Raw genomic sequence first — 23,679 nt, 5'->3', positions numbered from 1 at the left:
CATCTGTTCCATAATTCTGTGAAAGACCTTGGATGCCGAGATGATGCCAAACGGCATTCTGTTATAGCAGAACCTGCCGAAAGGAGTGTTGAAGGTGCACAGCTTCCTGCTGGACTAGTCCAGTTGGATCTGCCAAAAACCCTTCGACGCATCAAGCTTTGTGCAAATTTTAGCCCGGGCCATTTCGCTCGTGATCTCTTCCCGTTTGGGTATGGGGTAGTGTTCCCTCATGATGTTGTTGTTCAGGTCTTTCGGGTCGATGCAGATCCGGAGTTCGCCAGAGGGCTTCTTTACGCACACCATGGAGCTGACCCATGGCGTGGGCTCCGTGACCCGGGGTAGCACCCCTTGGTTCTGGAGATCCTGCAGCTGCTGCTTGAGGCGGTCTTTGAGTGGTACTGGGACTCTGCGAGGTGCATGAATGACCGGGGTGGCATCCGGTTTGAGCCATATTCCGTAGGTATAGGGCAGTGTGCCCATGACCTCGAATGCCTCCTGGTTGTGGGCGAGGAGCGAGTGGAGCTGTGCCCTAAATTTTGCATCCGGGAAGTCTGATGTGCCTTCTGGAGATAGAGCATGTACCCGCTGAACGAGGTGGAGAACCTTGCATGCCTGTGTGCCTAGCAGGGAGTCCTTTGATGATCCAACTATCTCGAAGGACAGTGTGGCCGTGTATGTATTGTGTGTCACCTGGAGCTGGCAGGATCCCATGGCCGGGATAACGTTTCCGTTGTAGTCGACCATCTTACAACGGGATGGCCGAAGTGGTGGTCTGACCTTCATGGCGTAGAAGGCTGACCATGCTATTAGGTTGGCGGAGGCACCAGTGTCCAAACGGAATGTGATTGGTGATCGGTTGACCGTTAGGGTGGCACACCGTTCATCACCCGGATTTACACTGTTCACTGGCATCGACTGGTGGGTCCTGCTTGGAGACATCCGGTTCCTGTCAATGACCGCAACACGGAAGGCTTCCCGGTCGTCTGTATCACCGGTCTGTACATCGTCCGGGTATGACTCGGAGTATGGAGGCTGAATGATCCACATGTCCCTGCGAGGCTGTTGGAATTGGGGAGCGTTGGCAGGTTGAGCTGCTCGACAGCAGGCAGCGTAGTGGTCCATCTTGCCACAGCGCAGGCATTGTCGGTTCTTTGCCGGACATTGCCGCACGTCGTGACGTCATGGCGTTCGTTGCACCATCGCGCATGCGCAGTTTGGTCCTGCGTAGAGCGCGCCTGCGTGTCACGAACCTGTGCGTCGACGTCTCTTTTGGCGCGTACAAACGCGGGAGGCCGCGGAAAGCGTGCGAAATGGCCGCCCTCGTCCGGGCCGCGAGCTGGGAGGAACTCGATCGCCTGGACCCGCTCGGCCTCGTAGGACCCCTGCCTTGCCGATTCGGCCACGTAGGACCCCTGCCGTGCCGATTCGGCTGCCTGGAATTGGGAGTAGCGGCTGGTCGCGTTTTCATGGAGGACACAGGCTTCGATGGCGGTGGCTTGGGTGAGGCTATTAATTTTGAGGAGCTGCTGGTGTAGGGTGCCCGAGGTGACCCCAAAAACTATCTGGTCCCGAATCATGGAATCGGAGGTGGCCTCGTAACCGCAGGACTGCGCAAGGATACGGAGATGTGTTAGGAAAGATTGAAAGGGCTCATCCTTACCCTGCAGGCGCTGCTGGAAGAGGTACCTCTCGAAACTCTCATTTACCTCGACACTGAAGTGTTGCTCGAGTTTGAGAAGGACTGTCTTGTACTTCGTCTTGTCCTCACCTTTCGCGAACACCTGGGAGTTGTAGATGAGGATGGCGTGTTGCCCTGCCGTGGAGAGGACGGCGATTTTCCTGGTGTCCGAAGCATTCTCCCTTTCTGTGGCTTCTAGGAAGAACTGGAAGCGCTGTTTAAACAGCTTCCAGTTGACGCCGAGGTTTCCAGCGATTTGGAGCGGCTGCGGCGGGCTGATAGTGTCCATGGCGCAGGATGGCGGATTCCTGAAGATGCATAGGTAGGTCTCACAGTTGCTGGGTTCTAATCCTGGTACTATGTCGTGTTGGGTGCTCTGCTACACAAACAAACCAACACGTTTGCGGATGGTACAACTCAGTTTTATTACTAACAATAACAACATTTGTAAACTGGCTACTGTGGTTCGTTCATTACCCTCTAACCTGTGGACTCAGCCCTAACACTATCTTGGAGAGGCACTCAGCACATGGTGAATGTCTGAGTGGCTTGCTGTGAGCTCTGTGCCCTGAGCTGTCTCCTGCTGGAATCAATGGGAAGTGTCGTGTTCCCCGTTTTATAGTGTGTATGCTCTTGCTTGTGATTGGCTGTGATGTTGTGTGTGTATTGATTGGTCCGTTGATCTGTCCATCAGTGTGTATGTATGTTTGCACCATGATGTTTATCTGAATATCATGACAGATCGGCAGATTGGGGAGTTACACAAATGCTCTGGTGAACAGAGTTTGAAGGGCTATTGAGATGGGATAGTGGAAGTGCAGTTGTAAATGAATTGATGGCAATTTTTTTTCCCCAGGTGTGGACACAGAAGGAGATAGGATTTGAACATGAGATGTGGGTGGAGTGTGATACAGGAAAGTGATTGGTACTATGGGAGTAATGAGCGTATGTGAGATGGCAAGGCCAAAGGGGTGGTCATAAATATAGTTCAGGTAGTTAAGGAGAGAGAAAATGATGATTGAGATGGAGATTGAAGTCACCTAAGCTGAGAAGTGGGTTGGTGCACATGCTAAGGGAGGACAACAGTGGTGAATGCTTGTTAAATCAGCATAGTAATTGCGTGGGTAGTAGAGAATGGGATGTTGAATTAGATGTTCAGAGAAGGAGAGTGCCAAAAGAGTAAGGGAACAGATCAAGTTGTGATTTGGTGATAAGGGCCACACCATCAGTGCAACAGCCTGGGTGAAGCAAATGGTGAAAGGTGGGGAGACGTTTGTTGGGAGGAAGGTTCCAGGTTTCCATAAAAGTCATGATGTAAATGCAATCATTCACAATAAGTTTATGGAATTCTGAAAGGATGGTCTTGAAGGGGATGAATAGAATGGTGGTGAGATCCAATCCACTAGCAGAGACCATAAGATCAGAACTGAGAAGGTCGAGTTGGACAGGGAGGAGATTGGCAAAATCAGTCCTAAGCCTGTGTTCTGGGTGGGAGGCTAGGTAGAGAGTCATATAAACACTGGGGTTTGCTGCTTGTAAGGAGGTAGCGACAAACACCACAGGGGGCCTTATGAAGGATGCTAGGAGAGGCATTTCTAAGAGAGAGTCAAGCCAGGGACATTCTTGGGATGTGATGGGGCAGCACGTAGCATAGTGGTTAGCACAGTTGCTTCACAGCTCCAGAGTCCCAGGTTCGATTCCCGGCTGGGTCACTGTCTGTGCGGAGTCTGCACGTTCTCGCCGTGCCTGCGTGGGTTTCCTCCGGGTGCTCCGGTTTCCTCCCACAGACCAAAGATGTGCAGGGTAGGTGGATGGGCCACGCTAAATTGCCCTTGGCTAAGGTGGGGTTACTGGTTTACTGGGATAGGGTGGAGGTGTGGGCTTAAGTGGGGTGCTCTTCCCAAGGGCTGGTGCAGACTCGATGGGCCGACTGGCCTCCTTCTGCACTGTAAATTCTATGATTTCATGATTCTATAAGCATCACTGGTAAGGCTAGCATTTTTGTCCATCCCCTAATTGCTCTTGAGAAGCTGGTGGTAAGCTGCCTTTTTGAACTGCTGTAGAGGTACTATTAGGGTGAGAGTTCCAGGATTTAAGCGACAGTGAAGAAACAATGCTATATTTATAGTCAGGATGATGTGTGATTTGGAATGGAACCTGCAGGTGATGGTGTTCCCAGATGTCTGTTGCACTTGTCTTTCTAGGTAGTGGAGATTGTGGGTTGGAAGGAGCTATTGAAGCAGTGCATCTTGTAAATGCTGCACACAACTGCCATCATGCACCAGATGGTGGAGGGAGTGAATGTTTAAGGTGGTGTTTGGGGTGCCGATCAGACGGGCTGCGTTGTGTTGGATAGCGTTCAACTTATTGGGTGTTGTTGGAGCTACACTCAACAAGCAAGTGGAGAGTATTCCATCATACTCTAACATGTGGCTTGTAGATGGTGGCCAGGTTTTGGGCAGTCAGGTGATTTATTTGCCACAGAATTCTCAGCCTTGGCCTGCTCTTGTAGATGATCCAGTTAGGTATCTGGCCAATGTTAATCCTTAGGATGGGAGATTCAGTGATGGTATTTCCATTGAATGTCAAGCTAGATGGTCAGAGGTTAGATTCGCTCTTGTTGAAAATTTATAAGCTGAAGTCTGAATGTTGTCCAGGCCTTGCTGAATATGAGCGCAGACTGCTTCAGATTCTTAGAAGTAGTACTGTTATATTTCTTTGTTGCCACAAAGAGCAAAGGCATGGAGGTGCCCATTCTCTGGATTCTTATAAAACACGATGAGAGGTTTATTAAGGGTATTGCTCATACAATCAGGATCGTGAACTGCTCAAAGCCCATGAACACTGCTGACGTCACTACACATCACGTGATGCACAACCAGCAAGAATGTATTCCCAGATACATAACCAGTATTAATCAGCCTGCAATCATCAATGAACATTCCCACTTCTGACCTTATATTGGAGGGAAGAACATTGATGAAGCAGCTGAAGATGATTGGACCCAGGACATCTATCCTAAGGAACTCCTTCAGCCATGTCCCATGGCTGTGATGATTGACCTCCAACAACCACAACCATCTTCCTTTGTGCTTTTCCCCTGAGTCGCATTGACTTAAAATCTTGCTAAAGCTCCTTGATGCCGCATTCGGTCAACTGCTACTTTGATGTCAATGACAGTCACTCTTTCCTCACCTCTGGAATTTAGTTATTTTGTCTATGTTGGCATCAACGTTATAATGAAGCCTGGAGCTGAGTGGCTGTGGCACAATCCAAACTGAACAACAATGAGCAGATTTTTGCTGAGCACGTGCTGTTTGATTGCATTGCCAATGTGTGGTAGTACCAGGTATTGCGGTACCTGAGAGGCTGATGACCATTGGTTAGACCCAGGAGTCTACCATTGGCCGTATTATGTAGCTCCGCCCTGAAGGCGGAGTATAAGAGATGGTGCCGTCCCAGCAGCCTTCACTTTCTGTATCGAAGCTGCTGGGGAACTAGTTCTAGTAGATTAAAGCCTTCAGTTATGAAATCACTTTGTCTTGAGTGTAATTGATCGCGCATCACAATGATACCTTGCAACAATTTGATAATGATTGAGAGTGGAGTGATAGGACAGCAATTGCTGGATTGATTTGTCCTGCTTTTTGTTTTGTGAACAGAATATACCTGGGAAATTGTTCACACTTCCAGTGTTGTAGCTATACTGGAACAGCTTAGCTTAGGGCGCAGCTAGGTCTGAAACACATGCCTTTGTTACTATAACAAGGATGTTGTCAGAGACTTTTCTATATCCAGTGCCATGAACCATTTCTTGTGGAGTGAATGAAATTGGTTGAAGATTGTCATCTATGATGCTGGGGACCTCAGGAGGATTGGCACTTCTGGCTGAAAGTGGCTGCAAACTCTTTCTCTTTTGTTGTGATGGGCTGGGCACTCCCATCATTGAGGATAGGGATGCTTTTGAAGCCATTAGTTGTTTACTTGTCCAATGCTATTCAAAATGGGATACACGAGAGCTGTAGAGCTTTAATTTGATCAGTTGGTTGAGGGGTCATGTAGCACTATGTTTACGGAATGACGTTTCTGATATTTATTACGCATGTAAGGTGTTAGTGAGGCCACACCTGGAGTATTGTGTTCAGTTTTGGTCTCCTTACTTGAGAAAGGACGTACTGGCACTGGAGGGTGTGCAGAGGAGACTCACTAGGTTAATCCCAGAGCTGAAGGGGTTGGATTAGGAGAGGTTGAGTAGACTGCGACTGTTCTCGTTGGAATTTAGAAGGATGAGGGGGGATCTTAGAGAAACATATAAAATTATGTAGGGAATAGATGCGGGCAGGTTGGTTCAACTGGCGGGTGAAAGCAGAACTAGGGGGCATAGCCTCAAAATAAGGGGAAATGGATTTAGGACTGAGTTTGGAGGAACTTCTTCACCCAAAGGTTGTGAATCTATGGAATTCCTTGTCCAGTGAAGCAGTAGAGGCTCCTTCATTAAATGTTTTTAAGATAAAGATAGATAGTTTTTTGAAGGATTAAGGGGTATGGTGTTCGGGCCGGAAAGTGGAGCTAAGTCCACAAAAGATCAGCCATGATCTCATTGAATGGTGGAGCAGACTCGAGGGGCAAGATGGCCTACTCCTGCTCCTAGTTCTTATGTAGCTTCACCAGGTTGACACCTTATTTTTCAGTATGCCTGGTACTACTCCTCGTATGCTCTCCAACATATTTCATTGAATCAAGGTTGGTCCCCTGGCTTGATGGTAAGGGTAGGGTGAGGGATATACTGGACCATGAAGTTACAGATTTTGGTTGAGTACAATTCTGTACCTGCTGATGGTCCACAGCCCCTTTTAGATGCTCAGTTTGAGTAGCATTGATTTGTGAAGGCAGCAGACCTGAAAGGGAAGAAATTAAAGGAGGCATGATGCCAGGGAAAAGGGGCTTGGAGGGGCATTGAAAAGAGAACTTAAAAAGAGAGGGAATCATTTGCAGACCTTTAGCATTGTTTAATTTGAAATATTTGTCAGCACAGACGTGGTGGGTTGAATGGCGTCCTTCTGTGCTGCAACCATTCATTGACAAAATACATGTTTCCACTCCATTGGTGAACAAAATAGAAATTTGAAGAGAAACATTCATTTCTTACTAGATCATATTAATGGTTAAAGGAAGGGGTAGGTAGCGTAAGGTGTGAAAGTGATGTGTGAACACAATACCACATGAAATAAGCACTGCTGCTTATGTGGGGAGTAAGCACGCATGGGACTAATGGATTGATTTGTTTCTGTATCGAATTTCTATGTAATTTCTTGGCTTTTTAACCTATTGTATCACAAAGTCTAATTTACATATATTTTGCTTGTTTGCTAAATGTATTAAGGAATTTGAGTGTTTACAGTAGAGGGGTGAAACATGAAGGACACATTTACTGACCTTAGTGAGAGTCATGGAAAGGAAATTGGCAATAGTGTTCTCACTTTAACATGTACTCTTTTTGAGGGTAACTCCCTATCAGGACCGTGGGGTTGATTAGGTTACCGTGATCATTTTAGTGTCTGTTTTTGAGTAGCGTACAGTAAAAATATCCAATATTGAAATGTAAGCTCTCTGGAGAAGCAGCAATGATGTTAATTTCTGTCACCTATGTTATGCTATCCATTTCTGGTGTATGTGATTTCCAGCAGTGTGCACCAGCATTGGTGTTACCAATGCATAGTTTACAGAAGATGCAAAACTTGTCAATGTAGTTAGTCAATGGAGAAATGGGTAATAGACTTCAGAAAGATATTCAGACTTCTGAAGGCTGTTGACATAGGCAGCTACAGAGTAGTACATGAAACTTAAAAGCGAGACATTTGAAGTGATATATTTCAGTAGGAAGAATGACGAGCAGCAATTTGAAGTAAATTGTAAAATTTTAAATAGGGTGCAGAAACAAAGAGATCTGGGGTTTATGTACTCAAAATGTTTGACAGTGGGCAAACGATGTTGAGAAGGCTGTTTGGGGGAAAAAATCATTTGTTCCTGGGCATTCTAAACGGAGGCTTGGAGTGCAAAAACAAATCTTCACAAAGCCCAAGTTAGTCCTCTGTTCTACAGGGATATGAAATTTCCACCATTTGGCGGATACCTGACATTGGCATTTGGCATCTCATAAATTACCAGTTTAAACATACGGTTCTGGTTGGCGTGAGCCTAAAGAAATTGCAACACCTATTGGGCGTTTGAGTGGCCAGAGTTGTGTTTGGGGGAGTAGCCAGTGCAGGATAGAACGTGCTGCCCCGCCATTCATAGATTCGAGACGGGATTCTCCAGTCCACCAGCCGCGTTTTCTTGCGCACGCCCCTTCGTCAGCAGCGGGATCCTGTCTTTGGGATTTCCCATTGTGGCCATCCTATGCCGTTGAGAAACGGTGGGTGTGCTGCCGGCAGAGAGTAGGATCCCGTCGACCGGGAATTCTGCAGTCTGTCTCTCCCACACTGGCTACTCCAGCTCCTCCAATCATAGATTCCCTCCCTCGCACTCTCGCTGCTCCTCCAGATGCAGAAACTGGCGGAGCAGCAAGAGTGAGTGAGAGGGAACCTGTGATTGGTGGAACTGGAACAGCAAGTGTGGGTGAGACAGAGAGCCCGATGTCATGGAAAAGCTTTGAAGTGTCGTTTCAGGCAGGTTTGGCTGGCAGTTTCTCCCAGCTGTGTCGGCGAGTTCCCCACCGCTATCTTATCACATTTAGTCAATATGGTGGACCCTGGGGAGTTCCTCTCCAGGCTGGCCCACACTTGGAAATATTTTCATCACTGGGGCGCTAACTTGCTGGGCAGGCTGGCTCCTCGGAGATTGGCCACCATTTTAAAGTGGTGCCCTGATCTCCAAGTGAACTTGAGGGACCCCACATCCACGGATAATGTTACCCCCCCCCACCCAAGATGAGGGCTCCCCCCTTTTTTGCCCCCCCCCCGCCCACACGTTCAGGACCCCCACCCTTCATCCCCCCTCCCCAATCTTCCGGAGGCCCCTTCATACCTGCCCTTCAACACCCCCCTGCCCTCCACCCATTATACTGCCCTCATCCATCCTTTCAGGGGTATGGCGCCCCTCAGGCCCTGGCCCTTCATAGTGCCGCCCTGGCTCTTGGCAGTGCCACCATGGTACTGGCACCCTGCCAGTGCCCTGGCCAGCCTGGCAGTATCACCCAGGTGCCAAGGTGCCCAGATGCCAAAGGGAGAGCCAGGGTGCCACCCTGCCCTGTCCCAGACTACCTAGTCGTTTCCAATGGCTTGGGAGACCCCCCAGGTGTCATGACACCTGGTTCACATTTGTGTGGACCAGTACTAATCAGCACCCATGTGATCTCTCACTGGGGAGCCAGTTAGATCACGGGAAGCCGTTAGGTCAGGCTTCCACCTCACTAATACAACAAAGAACAAAGAAATGTACAGCACAGGAACAGGCCCTTCAGCCCTCCAAGCCCGTGCCGACCATGCTGCCCGACTAAACTACAATCTTCTACACTTCCTGGGTCCATATCCCTCTATTCCCATCCTATTCATGTATTTGTCAAGATGCCCCTTAAACGTCACTATCGTCCCTGCTTCCACCACCTCCTCCGGTAGCGAGTTCCAGGCACCCACTACCCTCTGCGTAAAAAACTTGCCTTGTACATCTACTCTAAACCTTGCCCCTCTCACCTTAAACCTATGCCCCACAGTAATTGACCCCTCTACCCTGGGGAAAAGCCTCTGACTATCCACTCTGTTTATGCCCCTCATAATTTTGTAGACCTCTATCAGGTCTCCCCTCAACCTCCTTCGTTCCAGTGAGAACAAACCGAGTTTATTCAACCGCTCCTCATAGCTAATGCCCTCCATACCAGGCAACATTCTGGTAAATCTCTTCTGCACCCTCTCTAAAGCCTCCACATCCTTCTGGTAGTGTGGCGACCAGAATTGAACACTATACTCCAAGTGTGGCCTAACTAAGGTTCTATACAGCTGCAACATGACTTGCCAATTCTTATACTCAATGCCCCGGCCAATGAAGGCAAGCATGCCGTATGCCTTCTTGACTACCTTCTCCACCTGTGTTGCCCCTTTCAATGACCTGTGGACCTGTACTCCTAGATCTCTTTGACTTTCAATACTCTTGAGGGTTCTACCATTCACTGTATATTCCCTACCTGCATTAGACCTTCCAAAATGCATTGCCTCACATTTGTCCGGATTAAACTCCATCTGCCATCTCTCCGCCCAAGTCTCCAAACAATCTAAATCCTGCTGTATCCTCTGACAGTCCTCATCGCTATCCGCAATTCCACCAGCCTTTGTGTCATCTGCAAACTTACTAATCAGACCAGTTACATTTTCCTCCAAATCATTTATATATACTACAAAGAGCAAAGGTCCCAGCACTGATCCCTGTGGAACACCACTGGTCACAGCCCTCCAATTAGAAAAGCATCCTTCCATTGCTACTCTCTGCCTTCTATGACCTAGCCAGTTCTGTATCCACCTTGCCAGCTCACCCCTGATCCCGTGTGACTTCACCTTTTGTACTAGTCTACCATGAGGGACCTTGTCAAAGGCCTTACTGAAGTCCATATAGACAACATCCACTGCCCTACCTGCATCAATCATCTTAGTGACCTCCTCGAAAAACTCTATCAAGTTAGTGAGACACGACCTCCCCTTCACAAAACCATGCTGCCTCTCACTAATACGTCCATTTGCTTCCAAATGGGAGTAGATCCTGTCTCGAAGAATTCTCTCCAGTAATTTCCCTACCACTGAAGTAAGGCTCACCGGCCTGTAGTTCCATGGATTATCCTTGCTACCCTTCTTAAACAGAGGAACAACATTGGCTATTCTCCAGTCCTCCGGGACATCCCCTGAAGACAGTGAGGATCCAAAGATTTCTGTCAAGGCCTCAGCAATTTCCTCTCCAGCCTCCTTCAGTATTCTGGGGTAGATCCCATCAGGCCCTGGGGACTTATCTACCTTAATATTTTCTAAGACACCCAACACCTCGTCTTTTTGGATCTCAATGTGACCCAGGCTATCTACACACCCTTCTCCAGACTCAACATCTACCAATTTCTTCTCTTTGGTGAATACTGATGCAAAGTATTCATTTAGCACCTCACCCATTTCCTCTGGCTCCACACATAGATTCCCTTGCCTATCCTTCAGTGGGCCAACCCTTTCCCTGGCTACCCTCTTGCTTTTTATGTACGTGTAAAAAGCCTTGGGATTTTCCTTAACCCTATTTGCCAATTACTTTTTGTGACCCCTTCTAGCCCTCCTGACTCCTTGCTTAAGTTCCTTCCTACTTTCCTTATATTCCAGGCTTCGTCTGTTCCCAGCCTTTTAGCCCTGACAAATGCCTCCTTTTTCTTTTTGACGAGGCCTTCAATATCTCTCGTTATCCAAGGTTCCCGAATATTGCCGTATTGATCCTTCTTCCTCACAGGAACATGCCGGTCCTGAATTCCTTTCAACTGACACTTGAAAGCCTCCCACATGTCAGATGTTGATTTGCCCTCAAACATCCGCCCCCAATCTATGTTCTTCAGTTCCCGCCTAATATTGTTATAATTAGCCTTCCCCCAATTTAGCACATTCATCCTAGGACCACTCTTATCCTTGTCCACCAGTACTTTAAAACTTACTGAATTGTGGTCACTGTTACCGAAATGCTCCCCTACTGAAACATCTACCACCTGGCCGGGCTCATTCCCCAATACCAGGTCCAGTACCGCCCCTTCCCTAGTTGGACTGTCTACATATTGTTTTAAGAAGCTCTCCTGGATGCTCCTTAGAAACCCCGCCCCGTCTAAGCCCCTGGCACTAAGTGAGTCCCAGTCAATATTGGGGAAGTTGAAGTCTCCCATCACCACAACCCTGTTGTTTTTACTCTTTTCCAAAATCTGTCTACCTATCTGCTCCTCTATCTCCCACTGGCTGTTGGGAGGCCTGTAGTAAACCCCCAACATTGTGACTGCACCCTTCTTATTCCTGATCTCTACCCATATAGCCTCACTGCCCTCTGAGGTGTCCTCCCGCAGTACAGCTGTGATATTCTCCCGAACCAGTAGCGCAACTCCGCCTCACCTTTTACATCCCCCTCTATCCCGCCTGAAACATCTAAATCTTGGAACGTTTAGCTGCCAATCCTGCCCTTCCCTCAACCAGGTCTCTGTAATGGCAACAACATCATAATTCCAAGTACTAATCCAAGCTCTAAGTTCATCTGCCTTACCCGTAACACTTCTTGCATTAAAACATATGCACTTCAGGCCACCAGACCCGCTGTGTTCAGCAACTTCTCCCTGTCTGCTCTGCCTCAGAGCCCCACTGTCCCTATTCCCTAGTTCTCCCTCAATGCTCTCACCTTCTGACCTATTTCTCCCTGTCCCAGACTACCTAGTCGTCTCCAATGGCTTGGGAGGCCCCCCAGGTGTCATGACACCTGGTTCACATTTGTGTGGACCAGTACTAATCAGCAGGTAACTGGAGTACTGTTTGCGTGATTGCAGAGTATCTTCACTGTAAGTTGTCTCTTTTTTCTCTCTTTAGCTTTTCCTCCTTCTCTCCAGCACTCCACCCCCCCCCCCCCCCCCCCCCCCACAACTTGCTCTCAACACCCGACTTTCACAATTTCTATATGTGGATTAAACTGTGTTTTTCAGTAAATGAGATTATACTTGAATATAACATTTAGTTGTTGAAATCTCAGTGCAAGTAAAAATACCTAACCTTCCAACGATTTTAAATGTCTTAAGACTATGGTTCTTTTCTGAGGTGTTAGTAACTGCTCGTCTCAAGGTATTTTTACAATTTCATCTTTTCGAAGTGGCCTGGATGTATTTGCATTTCACCAAAGATGATAAGTGTTTTGATTTTCTGGCCCCTCACGTTGCAGTGACTTTGCCGCTTTGCGCCAGAATGTGTACATGATTCCTTATCACAAAGAAAATTCCAGACTTTGCCTGCAGCCACAAATTTTTCGGCCACCTGTATCTTAGGCCACTCTCACCCCTGATTCTAGGCATCAGGCTGAGGGAAGGGTGACAAGGCCTGAGAGAAGGTGCAGAAAGATTTATTAGAATGGTAGCAGGAATGAGGAACTTTCATTATATGGAGAAAAGGAGAACTTGGAGATGTTCTCCGTAGAGTAGAGAACGTAAGAACATAAGAACTAGGAGCAGGAGTAGGCCATCTGGCCCCTCGAGTCTGCTCCGCCATTCAGTGAGATCATGGCTGATCTTTTGTGGACTCAGCTCCACTTTCCGGCCCGAACCCTTGATCCCTTTATTCTTCAAAAAACTATCTATCTTTATCTTAAAAACATTTAATGAAGGAGCCTCAACTACTTCATTGGGCAAGGAATTCCATAGATTCACAACCCTTTGGGTGAAGACATTCCTCCTAAACTCAGTCCTAAATCTACTTCCCATTATTTTGAGGCTATGCCCCCTAGTTCTGCTTTCACCCGCCAGTGGAACCAACCTGCCCACATCTATCCTATCTATTCCCTTCATAATTTTATATGTTTCGATAAGATCTCCCCATATCCTTCTAAATTCCAATGAGTACAGTCCCAGTCAATCAACCTCTCCTCGTAATCCAACCCCTTCAGCTCAGGGATTAACCTAGTGACTCTCCTCTGCACACCCTCCAGTGCCAGTACGTCCTTTCTCAGGTAAGGAGACCAAAACTGAACACAATACTCCAGGTGTGGCCTCACTAACACCTTATACAATTGCAGCATAACCTGCCTAGTCTTAAACACCATCCCTCTAGCAATGAAGGCCAAAATTCCCTTTGCCTTCTTAATCACATATTGCACCTGTAAACCAACTTTTTGCGACTCGTGCACTAGCACACCCAGGTCTCTCTGCACAGCAGCATGTTTTAATATTTTATCATTTAAATAATAATCCCTTTTGTTGTTATTCCTTCCAAAATGGATAACCTCACATTTGCCAACATTGTATTCCATCTGCCAGACCCTAGCCCATTCACTTAACCTATCCAAATCCCTCTACAGACTTCCAGTATCCTCTGCACTTTTTGCTTTACCATTCATCTTAGTGTTGTCTGCAAACTTGGACACGTTGCGCTTGGTCCCCAACTCTAAATCATCTATGTAAATTGTGAACAATTGTAGGCCCAACACTGATCCCTGAGGGACACCACTAGCTACTGATTGCCAACCAGAGAAGCACCCATCAATCCCCACTCTTTGCTTTCTATTAATTAACCAATCCTCTATCCATGCTACTACTTTACCCTTAATGCCATGCATCTTTATCTTATGCAGCAACCTTTTGTGTGGCACCTTGTCAAAGGCTTTCTGGAAATCCAGATATACCACATCCATTGACTTCCCGTTATGTACTGCACTGGTAATGTCCTTAAAAATTCCACTAAATTAGTTAGGCAAGACCTGCCCTTTATGAACTCATGCTGCGTCTGCCCAATGGGACAATTTCCATCCAGATGCTTTACTATTTCTTCCTTGATGATAGATTCCAGCATCTTCCCTACTACCGAAGCTAAGCTCACTGGCCTATAATTACCCGCTTTCTGCCTACCTCCTTTTTTAAACAGTGGTGTCACGTTTGCTAATTTCCAATCCGCTGGGACCACCCCAGAGTCTCGTGAATTTTTGTAAATTATCACTAGTGCATTTGTAATTTCCCTAGCCATCTCTTTTAGCACTCTGGGATCCATTCCATCAGGGCCAGGAGACTTGTCTACCTTTAGCCCCATTAGCTTGCCCATCACTACCTCCTTAGTGATTACAATCATCTCAAGGTCCTCACCTGTCATAGCCTCATTTCTATCAGTCACTGGCATGTTATTTGTGTCTTCCACTGTGAAGACCGACCCAAAAAACCTGTTCAGTTCCTCAACCATTTCCTCATCTCCCATTATTAAATCTCCCTTCTCATCCTCTGAAGGACCACTCTTTTTTGTTTTATATATTTGTAGAAGCTTTTACTATCTGTTTTTATATTCTGAGCAAGTTTACTCTCATAATCTATCTTACTCTTCTTTATAGCTTTTTTAGTAGCTTTCTGGTGCCCCCTAAAGATTTCCCAGTCCTCTAGACTCCCACTCAACTTTGCCACTTTGTATGCTTTTTCCTTCAATTTGATACTCTCCCTTATTTCCTTAGATATCCACGGTCGATTTTCCCTCTTTCTACCGTCCTTCCTTTTTGTTGGTATAAACTTTTGCTGAACACTGTGAAAAACCGCTTGGAAGGTTCTCCACTGTTCCTCAACTATTTCACCATAAAGTCTTTGCTCCCAGTCTACCTTAGCTAGTTCTTCTCTCATCCCATTGTAATCTCCTTTGTTTAAGCACAAAACATTAGTGTTTGATTTTACCTTCTCACCCTCCATCTGTATTTTAAATTCTACCATATTGTGATAGCTCCTTCCGAGACGATCTCTAACTATGAGATCATTAATCAATCCTGTCTCATTACACAGGACCAGATCTAGGACCGCTTGTTCCCTCGTAGGTTCCATTACATACTGTTCTAGGAAACTATCGCGGATACATTCTATAAACTCCTCCTCAAGGCTGCCTTGACCGACCTGGTTAAACCAATCGACATGTAGATTAAAATCCCCCATGATAACTGCTGTACCATTTCTACATGCATCAGTTATTTATTTGTTTATTGCCTGCCCCACCATAATGTTACTATTTGGTGGCCTATAGACTACCCCTATCAGTGACTTTTTCGCCTTACTATTCCTGATTTCCACCCAAATGGATTCAACCTTATCCTCCATAGCACCGATGTCATCCCTTACTATTGCCCGGATGTCATCCTTAAATAACAGAGCTACACCACCTCCCTTACCTTCCACTCTGTCCTTCCGAATAATTTGATACCCTTGGATATTTAACTCCCAGTCGTGACCATCCTTTAACCATGTTTCAGTAATGGCCACTAAATCATAGTCATTCACGATGATTTGCGCCATCAGCTCATTTACCTTATTCCGAATACTACAAACATTCAGGTAAAGTACACTTCTGCTTGCTTTTATACCTCCGTTTTGAATCTTAACACCTCGATCAGTAACCTCTCCTAAGTTATATTTCCTCTTAACTTTTCTCCTAATTTTTCTTGTCGTTGAACCCATATCTTCATGTAACAACCTGTCGCGTTGCTTTCCATTCATGTTTTTTCTTCCCGTTTTATTCCTTTTAGTATGACTGGGCCTATTCACTGAGCTATCCTCAGTCACGGTACTTTGTACTGTCGCCCTTTTTGATTTTTGACTCTGGCTTCTCTGCCTTACACTTTCCCCCTTACTACCTTTTGTTTCTGTCCCTGTTTTACTACCTTCCGACTTCCTGCATTGGTTCCCATCGCCCTGCCACATTAGTTTAAACCCTCCCCAACAGCTCTAGCAAACACCCCCCTAGGACATCGGTTCCAGTCCTGCCCAGGTGCAGACCATCCAAAGATCAAGAGAAGATTTGGTAGAGATGTTCACAATCATGAATGCTTTTGATAGAGCAAATGAGGAGAAACTATCGCGGACAGTAACCAGAGAACAGTTTTAAAGTGGTTGGTAAAGGAACCGGAGGTTATATATGAGAAAACCTTGTTTAAGCAATGAGTTACTGTGATCTGGAAAGCCCTGATGGAAAGTGTGGTGGAAGACGACTCAATAGTAGCATTAAAAAGAGAATTGGATAAGAACTTGAAATGAAAAAAGTTACAAGGCAATAGGAAAAGAGCAGGGAAATGGGAACTAATTAGATAATCCAACCAAAGAGCCAGCACAGGCACAATAAGCCAACTTATTTGCTAAGATTCTAAGTACGCAGGTAGGAGTAAACTTTGTATAAAGTTGTGCTGGAGAAAAAAAAACTTTTTCCACATTTCAGAGTGTCCAAGTTATCAAGTATTCCAAATCAGGTGGATGACAGGACAAATCTCCACTAATTCCCACCAATGTGGTACCCATCGGGCACTGTCTCCGAATTTCCGGACGTACACAGTGTTCCATGGCTTGAACCCTCTGGCTTGCTTTCGGTGGCTATAGTACTTATTCTGGAGATTCTGTAGGAAACGTCAGGCTCAGGCGGGTCCTTGGTCTTTGGCCCATCAGCAATTCTGCCGGTGCTACCCAGTCGTTATGAGACATGGTCCGATAGTTAAATAGGAACCACCCCAATTTTGTCTTCATGGCTCCCCGTGATGGTTTCTTTATGTCCCTTTTAAAAGATCGGTTCTGCCCGCTCAGCCAGGCTGTTTGAAGATGGGTGGCACGGGGCGGTCCGAATGTGTTTGACACCATACATCTGCATGAAGTGCGAGAATTCCTCGCTGATAAAAGGGTTGCCGTTATCAGTAACAAGCACCTCCGGGATGCCATGGACACTAACCAATTGGCGTAGCTTCTCAATGGTAGGCCATGAAGTGCTGGACGACATCCAGTAAATGTCCAACTATTTTGAGTGAACGTCGAGTAGCAGGGACATTGACCCTAAGAAAGATCCGGTGAAGTAGCTGTATAACTGTACCCAGGGCCAGCCTGGCCACTCCCAGGGGGGAAGAGATGCTGCTGGTGGGAGCTTTTGATGCTCCTGACATGCTTTGCACTGCTGCAACAACCTCTCGATGTCACCATCAAGTCCCAGCCACCACATGTAACGTCTGGTGAGCATTTTCATTTTGGACATTCCCGGGTATCCATTGTGCAGGCCCTGTAATATGGCTATTCTGCCTTGGCTCGGGACCAGAACACGGGCTCCCCACAGGAGAATGCTATCCTCCTGTTGCTTAACCATGAAAACCCGCAGCTCCTAAGACAGTTTTTCCTGTCGTCCCCCGTGCAGGACGATGTTGCTCAACTTCGCCAAAGTCGAGACATTTTGTGTCCCCTCGCGAGTTTGCGAGTGCCCATAAAATTCAGCGCCAACACGACTTCATCTGTTGCCAATAATACTGCCCATTATTGTTCCCTAGCCAATGCCATCAGTGGGATTACCTTGCATTCCTTGAACAGGTCGAGGAACGGCTTGTGGTCTTTGCCGCCCATAAGCATACTGGTGAAACCTTTTGACTATGACGATCACGGCCCGCCTTTCCTTTTTTGATCTGAGCACACCTACGCTCTGCATCGGCCAAAGTCCTTGATGCATAGGCTATTGGCCTCTCCAGTCCATCTTCCATCCGGTGGGATAACACCGCCCGGACGCCATATAGGGAGGCGTCACACGTGATCAGGAGTGGTCTGGAAGGGTGCAATGCGTTAGCAGCTTGGAGGACTATAACAGTTGCTTTACCTTGGCAAACGCCTCTTCTTGAGGCACCCTCCTTGCCCAATCCTGATGGCTTTTGAGGAGTGCATGTAGCAGTGCCAGTCTGGTTGTCAAATTCTGAATGAATTTACCGCAATACTTTGAGTCTGAGGTATGACCATGGTTCAGTTGTGTTCTCAGGCATCGGGGCCTGTGTGATAGCTCAAACTTTCGCCTCCATTGGGTGGCAGCCATCCTTATGAGCAGATACCTTAGGTAAATGACCCCCTCTTCACCTGAAATACACACACACCTGCTTCAGAGAAATGGGAGAATGCTTCCTCTAAATTATCCAGATGTTCTTTCTTGGTGGCTCTGATAATCAGAACATCCTCTAAGTAACCTCCACCCTTGGGAACCCTTGAAGGATGCTCTCCATAACCAGCTGGAAGATCGCATAGGTGGACGATACTCCGAATGGGAGCCTGTTGTTTTCATACAGACCTCTGTGGGTATTAATGGTCACACATCTTCTGGACACCGCATCCAACTTCAACTGGAGTTATGAGTGGCTCATGTCTAATTTGCAGAAGGAGTGAAACCACCACCCCAGCCAACTTCACATTAGAACATATGAACTAGGAGCAGGAGTAGGCCATCTGGCCCCTCGAGCCTGCTCCGCCGTTCAATGAGATCATGGCTGACCTTTTGTGGACTCAGCTCCACTTTCCGGCCCGAACACCATAACTCTTAATCCCTTTATTCTTCAAAAAACTATCGATCTTTATCTTTAAAACATTTAAAGAAAGTGCCTCTACTGCTTCACTGGGCAAGGAATTCCATAGATTCACAACCCTTTGGGTGAAGAAGTTCCTCCAAACTCAGTCCTAAATCTACTTCCCCTTATTTTGAGGCTATGTCCCCTAGTTATGCTTTCACCCACCAGTGGAAACAACCTGCCCGCATCTATCCTATCTATTCCCTTCATAATTTTATATAAGACCATAAGACCATAAGACATAGGAGTGGAAGTAAGGCCATTCGGCCCATCGAGTCCACTCCACCATTCAATCATGGCTGATTTCAACTCCATTTACCCGCTCTCTCTCCATAGCCCTTAATTCCTCGAGAAATCAAGAATTTATCAACTTATGTCTTAAAGACACTCAACGTCCCGGCCTCCACCGCCCTCTGTGGCAATGAATTCCACAGACCCACCACTCTCTGGCTGAAGAAATTTCTCCTCATCTCTGTTCTAAAGTGACTCCCTTTTATTCTAAGGCTGTGCCCCCGGGTCCTAGTCTCCCCTGTTAATAGAAACAACTTCCCTACATCCACCCTATCTAAGCCATTCATTATCTTGTAAGTTTCTATTAGATCTCCCCTCAACCTCCTAAACTCCAATGAATATAATCCCAGGATCTTCAGACGTTCATCGTACGTTAGGCTTACCATTCCTGGGATCATCCATGTGAATCTCCGCTGGACCCGCTCCAGTGCCAGTATGTCCTTCCTGAGGTGTGGGGCCCAAAATTGCTCACAGTATTCTAAATGGGGCCTAACTAATGCTTTATAAAGCTTCAGAAGTACAGAAGTATATTCCAAGCCTCGTGAGATGAATGACAACATTGCATTTGCTTTCTTAATTACGGACTCAACCTGCAAGTTTACCTTTCGAGAATCCTGGACTAGGATTCCCAATACCTTTGCACTTCAGCATTATGAATTTTGTCACAGTTTAGAAAATAGTCCACGCCTCTATTCTTTTTTCCAAAGTGCAAGACCTCGCACTTGCCCACGTTGAATTTCATCAGCCATTTCCTGGACCACTCTCCTAAACTGTCTAAATCTTTCTGCAGCCTCCTCACCTCCTCCATACTACATGCCCCTCCACCTATCTTTGTATCATCGGCAAACTTAGCCAGAATGCCCCCAGTCCCGTCATCTAGATCGTTAATAAATATAAAGAGAACAGCTGTGGCCCCAACACTGAACCCTGCGGGACACCACTCGTCACCGGTTGCCATTCCGAAAAAGAACCTTTTATCCCAACTCTCTGCCTTCTGCCTGACAGCCAGTCGTCAATCCATGTTAGTACCTTGCCTCGAATACCATGGGCCCTTATTTTACTCAGCAGTCTCCCGTGAGGCACCTTATCAAAGGCCTTTTGGAAGTCAAGATAGATAACATCCATTGGCTCTCCTTGGTCTAACCTATTTGTTATCTCTTCAAAGAACTCTAACAGGTTTATCAGGCAAGACCTCCCCTTACTAAATCCATGCTGACTTGTCCTAATCCGACCCTGCACTTCCAAGAATTTAGAAATCTCATCCTTAACAATGGATTCTAGAATCTTGCCAACAACCGAGGTTAGGCTAATTGGCCTATAATTTTCCATCTTTTTCCTTGTTCCCTTCTTGAACAGGGGGGTTACAACAGCGATTTTCCAATCCTCTGGTACTTTCCCTGACTCCAGTGACTTTTGAAACATCATCACCAACGCCTCCACTATTTCTTCAGCTATCTCCTTTAGAACTCTAGGATGTAGCCCATCTGGGCCCGGAGATTTATCAATTTTTAGACCTCTTAGTTTCTCTAGCACTTTCTCCTTTGTGATGGCTACCATATTCAACTCTGCCCCCTGACTCTCCGGAATTGTTGGGATATTACTCATGTCTTCTACTGTGAAGACTGAGGCAAAGTACTTATTCAGTTCCTCGGCTATTTCCTTGTCTCCCATCACAAAATTACCAGCATCATTTTGGAGCGGCCCAATGTCAACTTTTGCCTCCCGTTTGTTTTTAATGTATTTAAAGAAACTTTTACTATCATTCCTAATGTTACTGGCTAGCCTACCTTCAAATTTGATCCTCTCTTTCCTTATCTCTCTCTTTGTTATCCTCTGTTTGTTTTTGTAGCCTTCCCAATCTTCTGACTTCCCACTACTCTTTGCCACATTATAGGCTTTCTCTTTTGCTTTGATGCATTCCCTAACTTCCTTTGTCAGCCATGGCTGCCTAATCCCCCCTCTGATAACTTTTCTTTTCTTTGGGATGAACCTCTGTACTGTGTCCTCAATTACTCCCAGAAACTCCTGCCATTGCTGTTCTACTGTCTTTCCCACTAGGCTCTGCTCCCAGTCGATTTTCATCAGTTCCTCCCTCATGCCCCTGTAGTTACCTTTATTTAACTGTAACACCTTTACATCTGATTCTATCTTCTTTCTTTCAAATTGGAGATTGAATTCTACCATATTATGATCACTGCCTCCTAAGTGCTCCCTTACTTTAAGATCTTTAATCAAGTCTGGCTCATTACATAACACTAAGTCCAGAATGGCCTGTCCCCTCGTGGGCTCCATCACAAGCTGTTCCAAAAAGCCCTCCTGTAAACATTCAATGAATTCCCTTTCCTTGGGTCCACTGGCAGTATTATTTACCCAGTCCACCTGCATATTAAAGTCCCCCATGATCACTGTGACCTTGCCTTTCTGACATGCACTTTCTATTTCGTGGTGCATCTTGTGCCCCTGGTCCTGACCACTGTTAGGAGGCCTGTACATAACTCCCATTATGGTTTTTTTGCCTTTGTGGTTCCTCAGCTCTACCCACACAGACTCCACATCATCCAACCCCATGTCGTTTAGTGCTATTGATTTAATTTCATTCCTAATTAACAAGGCAACCCCGCCCCCTCTGCCCACCTCTCTGTCTTTTCGATAAAGTTCCCCCTTCATCCTTCTAAATTCCAACGGGTACGGTCCCAGTCTACTCAACCTCTCCTCGTAATCCAACCCCTTTAGCTCTGGGATTAACCTAGTGAATCTCCTCTGCACACCCTCCAGTGCTAGTACGTCCTTTCTCAAGTAAGGAGACCAAAACTGAACACAATACTCCAGGTGTGGCCTCACTAACACCTTATACAATTGCAGCATAACCTCCCTAGTCTTAAACGCCATCCCTCTAGCAATGAAGGACAAAATTCCATTTGCCTTCTTAATCACCTGTTGCACCTGTAAACCACCTTTTTGCGACTCATGCACTAGCACACCCAGGTCTCTCTGCACAGCAGCATGTTTTAATATTTTATCATTTAAATAATAATCCCTTTTGCTGTTATTCCTACCAAAATGGATAACCTCACATTTGTCAACATTGTATTCCATCTGCCAGACCCTAGCCCATTCACTTAGCCTATCCAAATCCCTCTGCAGGCTTCCAGTATCCTCTGCACTTTTTGCTTTACCACTCATCTTAGTGTCGTCTGCAAAGGTCCTCCATGTGCGGCATCGGGCACCGTCGAACCAGGAGGCTTTGTTCACTGTCAATTTGTAACCACCACCCAGACAGACTGTTTTATCCGGCTTCAGCACTGGGACTACAGGCGCTTGCCACTCCGCGAACTGCACAGGATGAATAATCCCCAGACCTTCCAGCCGGCTTAGCCAGTCGCCCACTTCCGACAATACGGCATAGGGAACTGAGCGGGCCCTGAACTACTTTAGTTTGTCTTTCTGGGTCCATGTAGATTTTGGCCATTGTGGTGTTGGGTGCTCTGGTGCACAGATGAGCCAACACAGTTGTATGTGGTACAACTCTATTTTATTATAACTCTTATAATACAGTTCGTTCTGGATACTCTGCACGTGCTGTCTCCCTGAGTGTGTTTGGCAATCGATGTGTCCTGGTTCTCCTCTGCAGCTAATACTGACCACCGGGGGTCGTGTCTGTGCTTTTATATCTTTCTGTCATTGGTTGTGGTGTTGTGTGTTCTGATTTGTCTGTTGGTGTGTCTATCATGATGTGTGTGTTTGAATATCATGACATCCCCCCTTTTTACAAAGATATGTACCTACGTGGTTATAAATATAATTGTGTCGTGAGTGCATCGAAGAGTGTGTGTGTGTGTTATGTACAGCATGTGTATATGACGTAACTATTTACATGGGGCGATGTCGGGTGCGTCACACTAACAAGGTTGTACCATAACAAAACTTGGATGCGAGAGAAAAAAAAAACTTGAACATTGGTCTGGTCAGACGATATCTGGAACAATAAACAACAACAGGTTATAATACAGAAGTGTTTGACTTTTTGAACGTATGAACAGCGTTATAAGTCCAGTCTAATGGGTGACCGCCTCAAGAATGGGCTGGTCCTCAAGCCGGTTCAGCTGTGGAGATTTGGTTCTGGTGGCGATGGAAGGGGCATGATCCGTGGCATCTCCACGAAGTCATCCTTGGGAACCAGTGGAGGATCCGGCGTGTGCGTACGGTTCAGTTGTGAGTGTGGAAGGCGGCGCAAAGCTCGCTGATTGCGCCTACGCACCAATCCATCCGCCCTGCATGCCAGGAACAAGGTGGAGTCTTTTTCTTTTTATGTTTGTGGTGGACGGCATCTTGTAGCCGATGGGTCGTTGCCATCGAAGTAGCACCATCACTAATATCATGCAAGGCGATGACTGTGCCAGATGTGGAAGTTGGCCGAGACCGTGTACGCTGGTTCCGGCCACCTGCTGTGCCGGAAGGGCGACTCCGCAGAGAAACGTCGAAGCATGTCGCCTTGGAGAGAGAATTGTTGCTCGCATCAACGTCTGGCGATGGCGCAAATTGGTGTGTCCATCTTGGACCGCCGGTGCTGGTTGCCACTGCCGACCCAGTGGGACTGCCCCGCGATCCATTCCCTGTCGCCGTGGCATCCGCCGTCACCCTGAGCGTGCCAT

The 23,679-nt window shown here is 46.7% G+C and overlaps 1 protein-coding gene across 1 annotated transcript in view; it reads left to right on the top strand.

The window, feature by feature from the left end:
* Nucleotides 1-23,679, top strand: part of zfpm2a (zinc finger protein, FOG family member 2a) — a 1,126,129-nt gene that overhangs the window by 426,131 nt on the left and 676,319 nt on the right. The window lies entirely within an intron of this gene.

Source organism: Scyliorhinus torazame, chromosome 11 (assembly GCF_047496885.1).
Source record: "Scyliorhinus torazame isolate Kashiwa2021f chromosome 11, sScyTor2.1, whole genome shotgun sequence".
In the NCBI taxonomy this organism is placed as follows: domain Eukaryota; kingdom Metazoa; phylum Chordata; class Chondrichthyes; order Carcharhiniformes; family Scyliorhinidae; genus Scyliorhinus; species Scyliorhinus torazame.
This window is presented reverse-complemented; position numbering and strand designations above follow the sequence as displayed.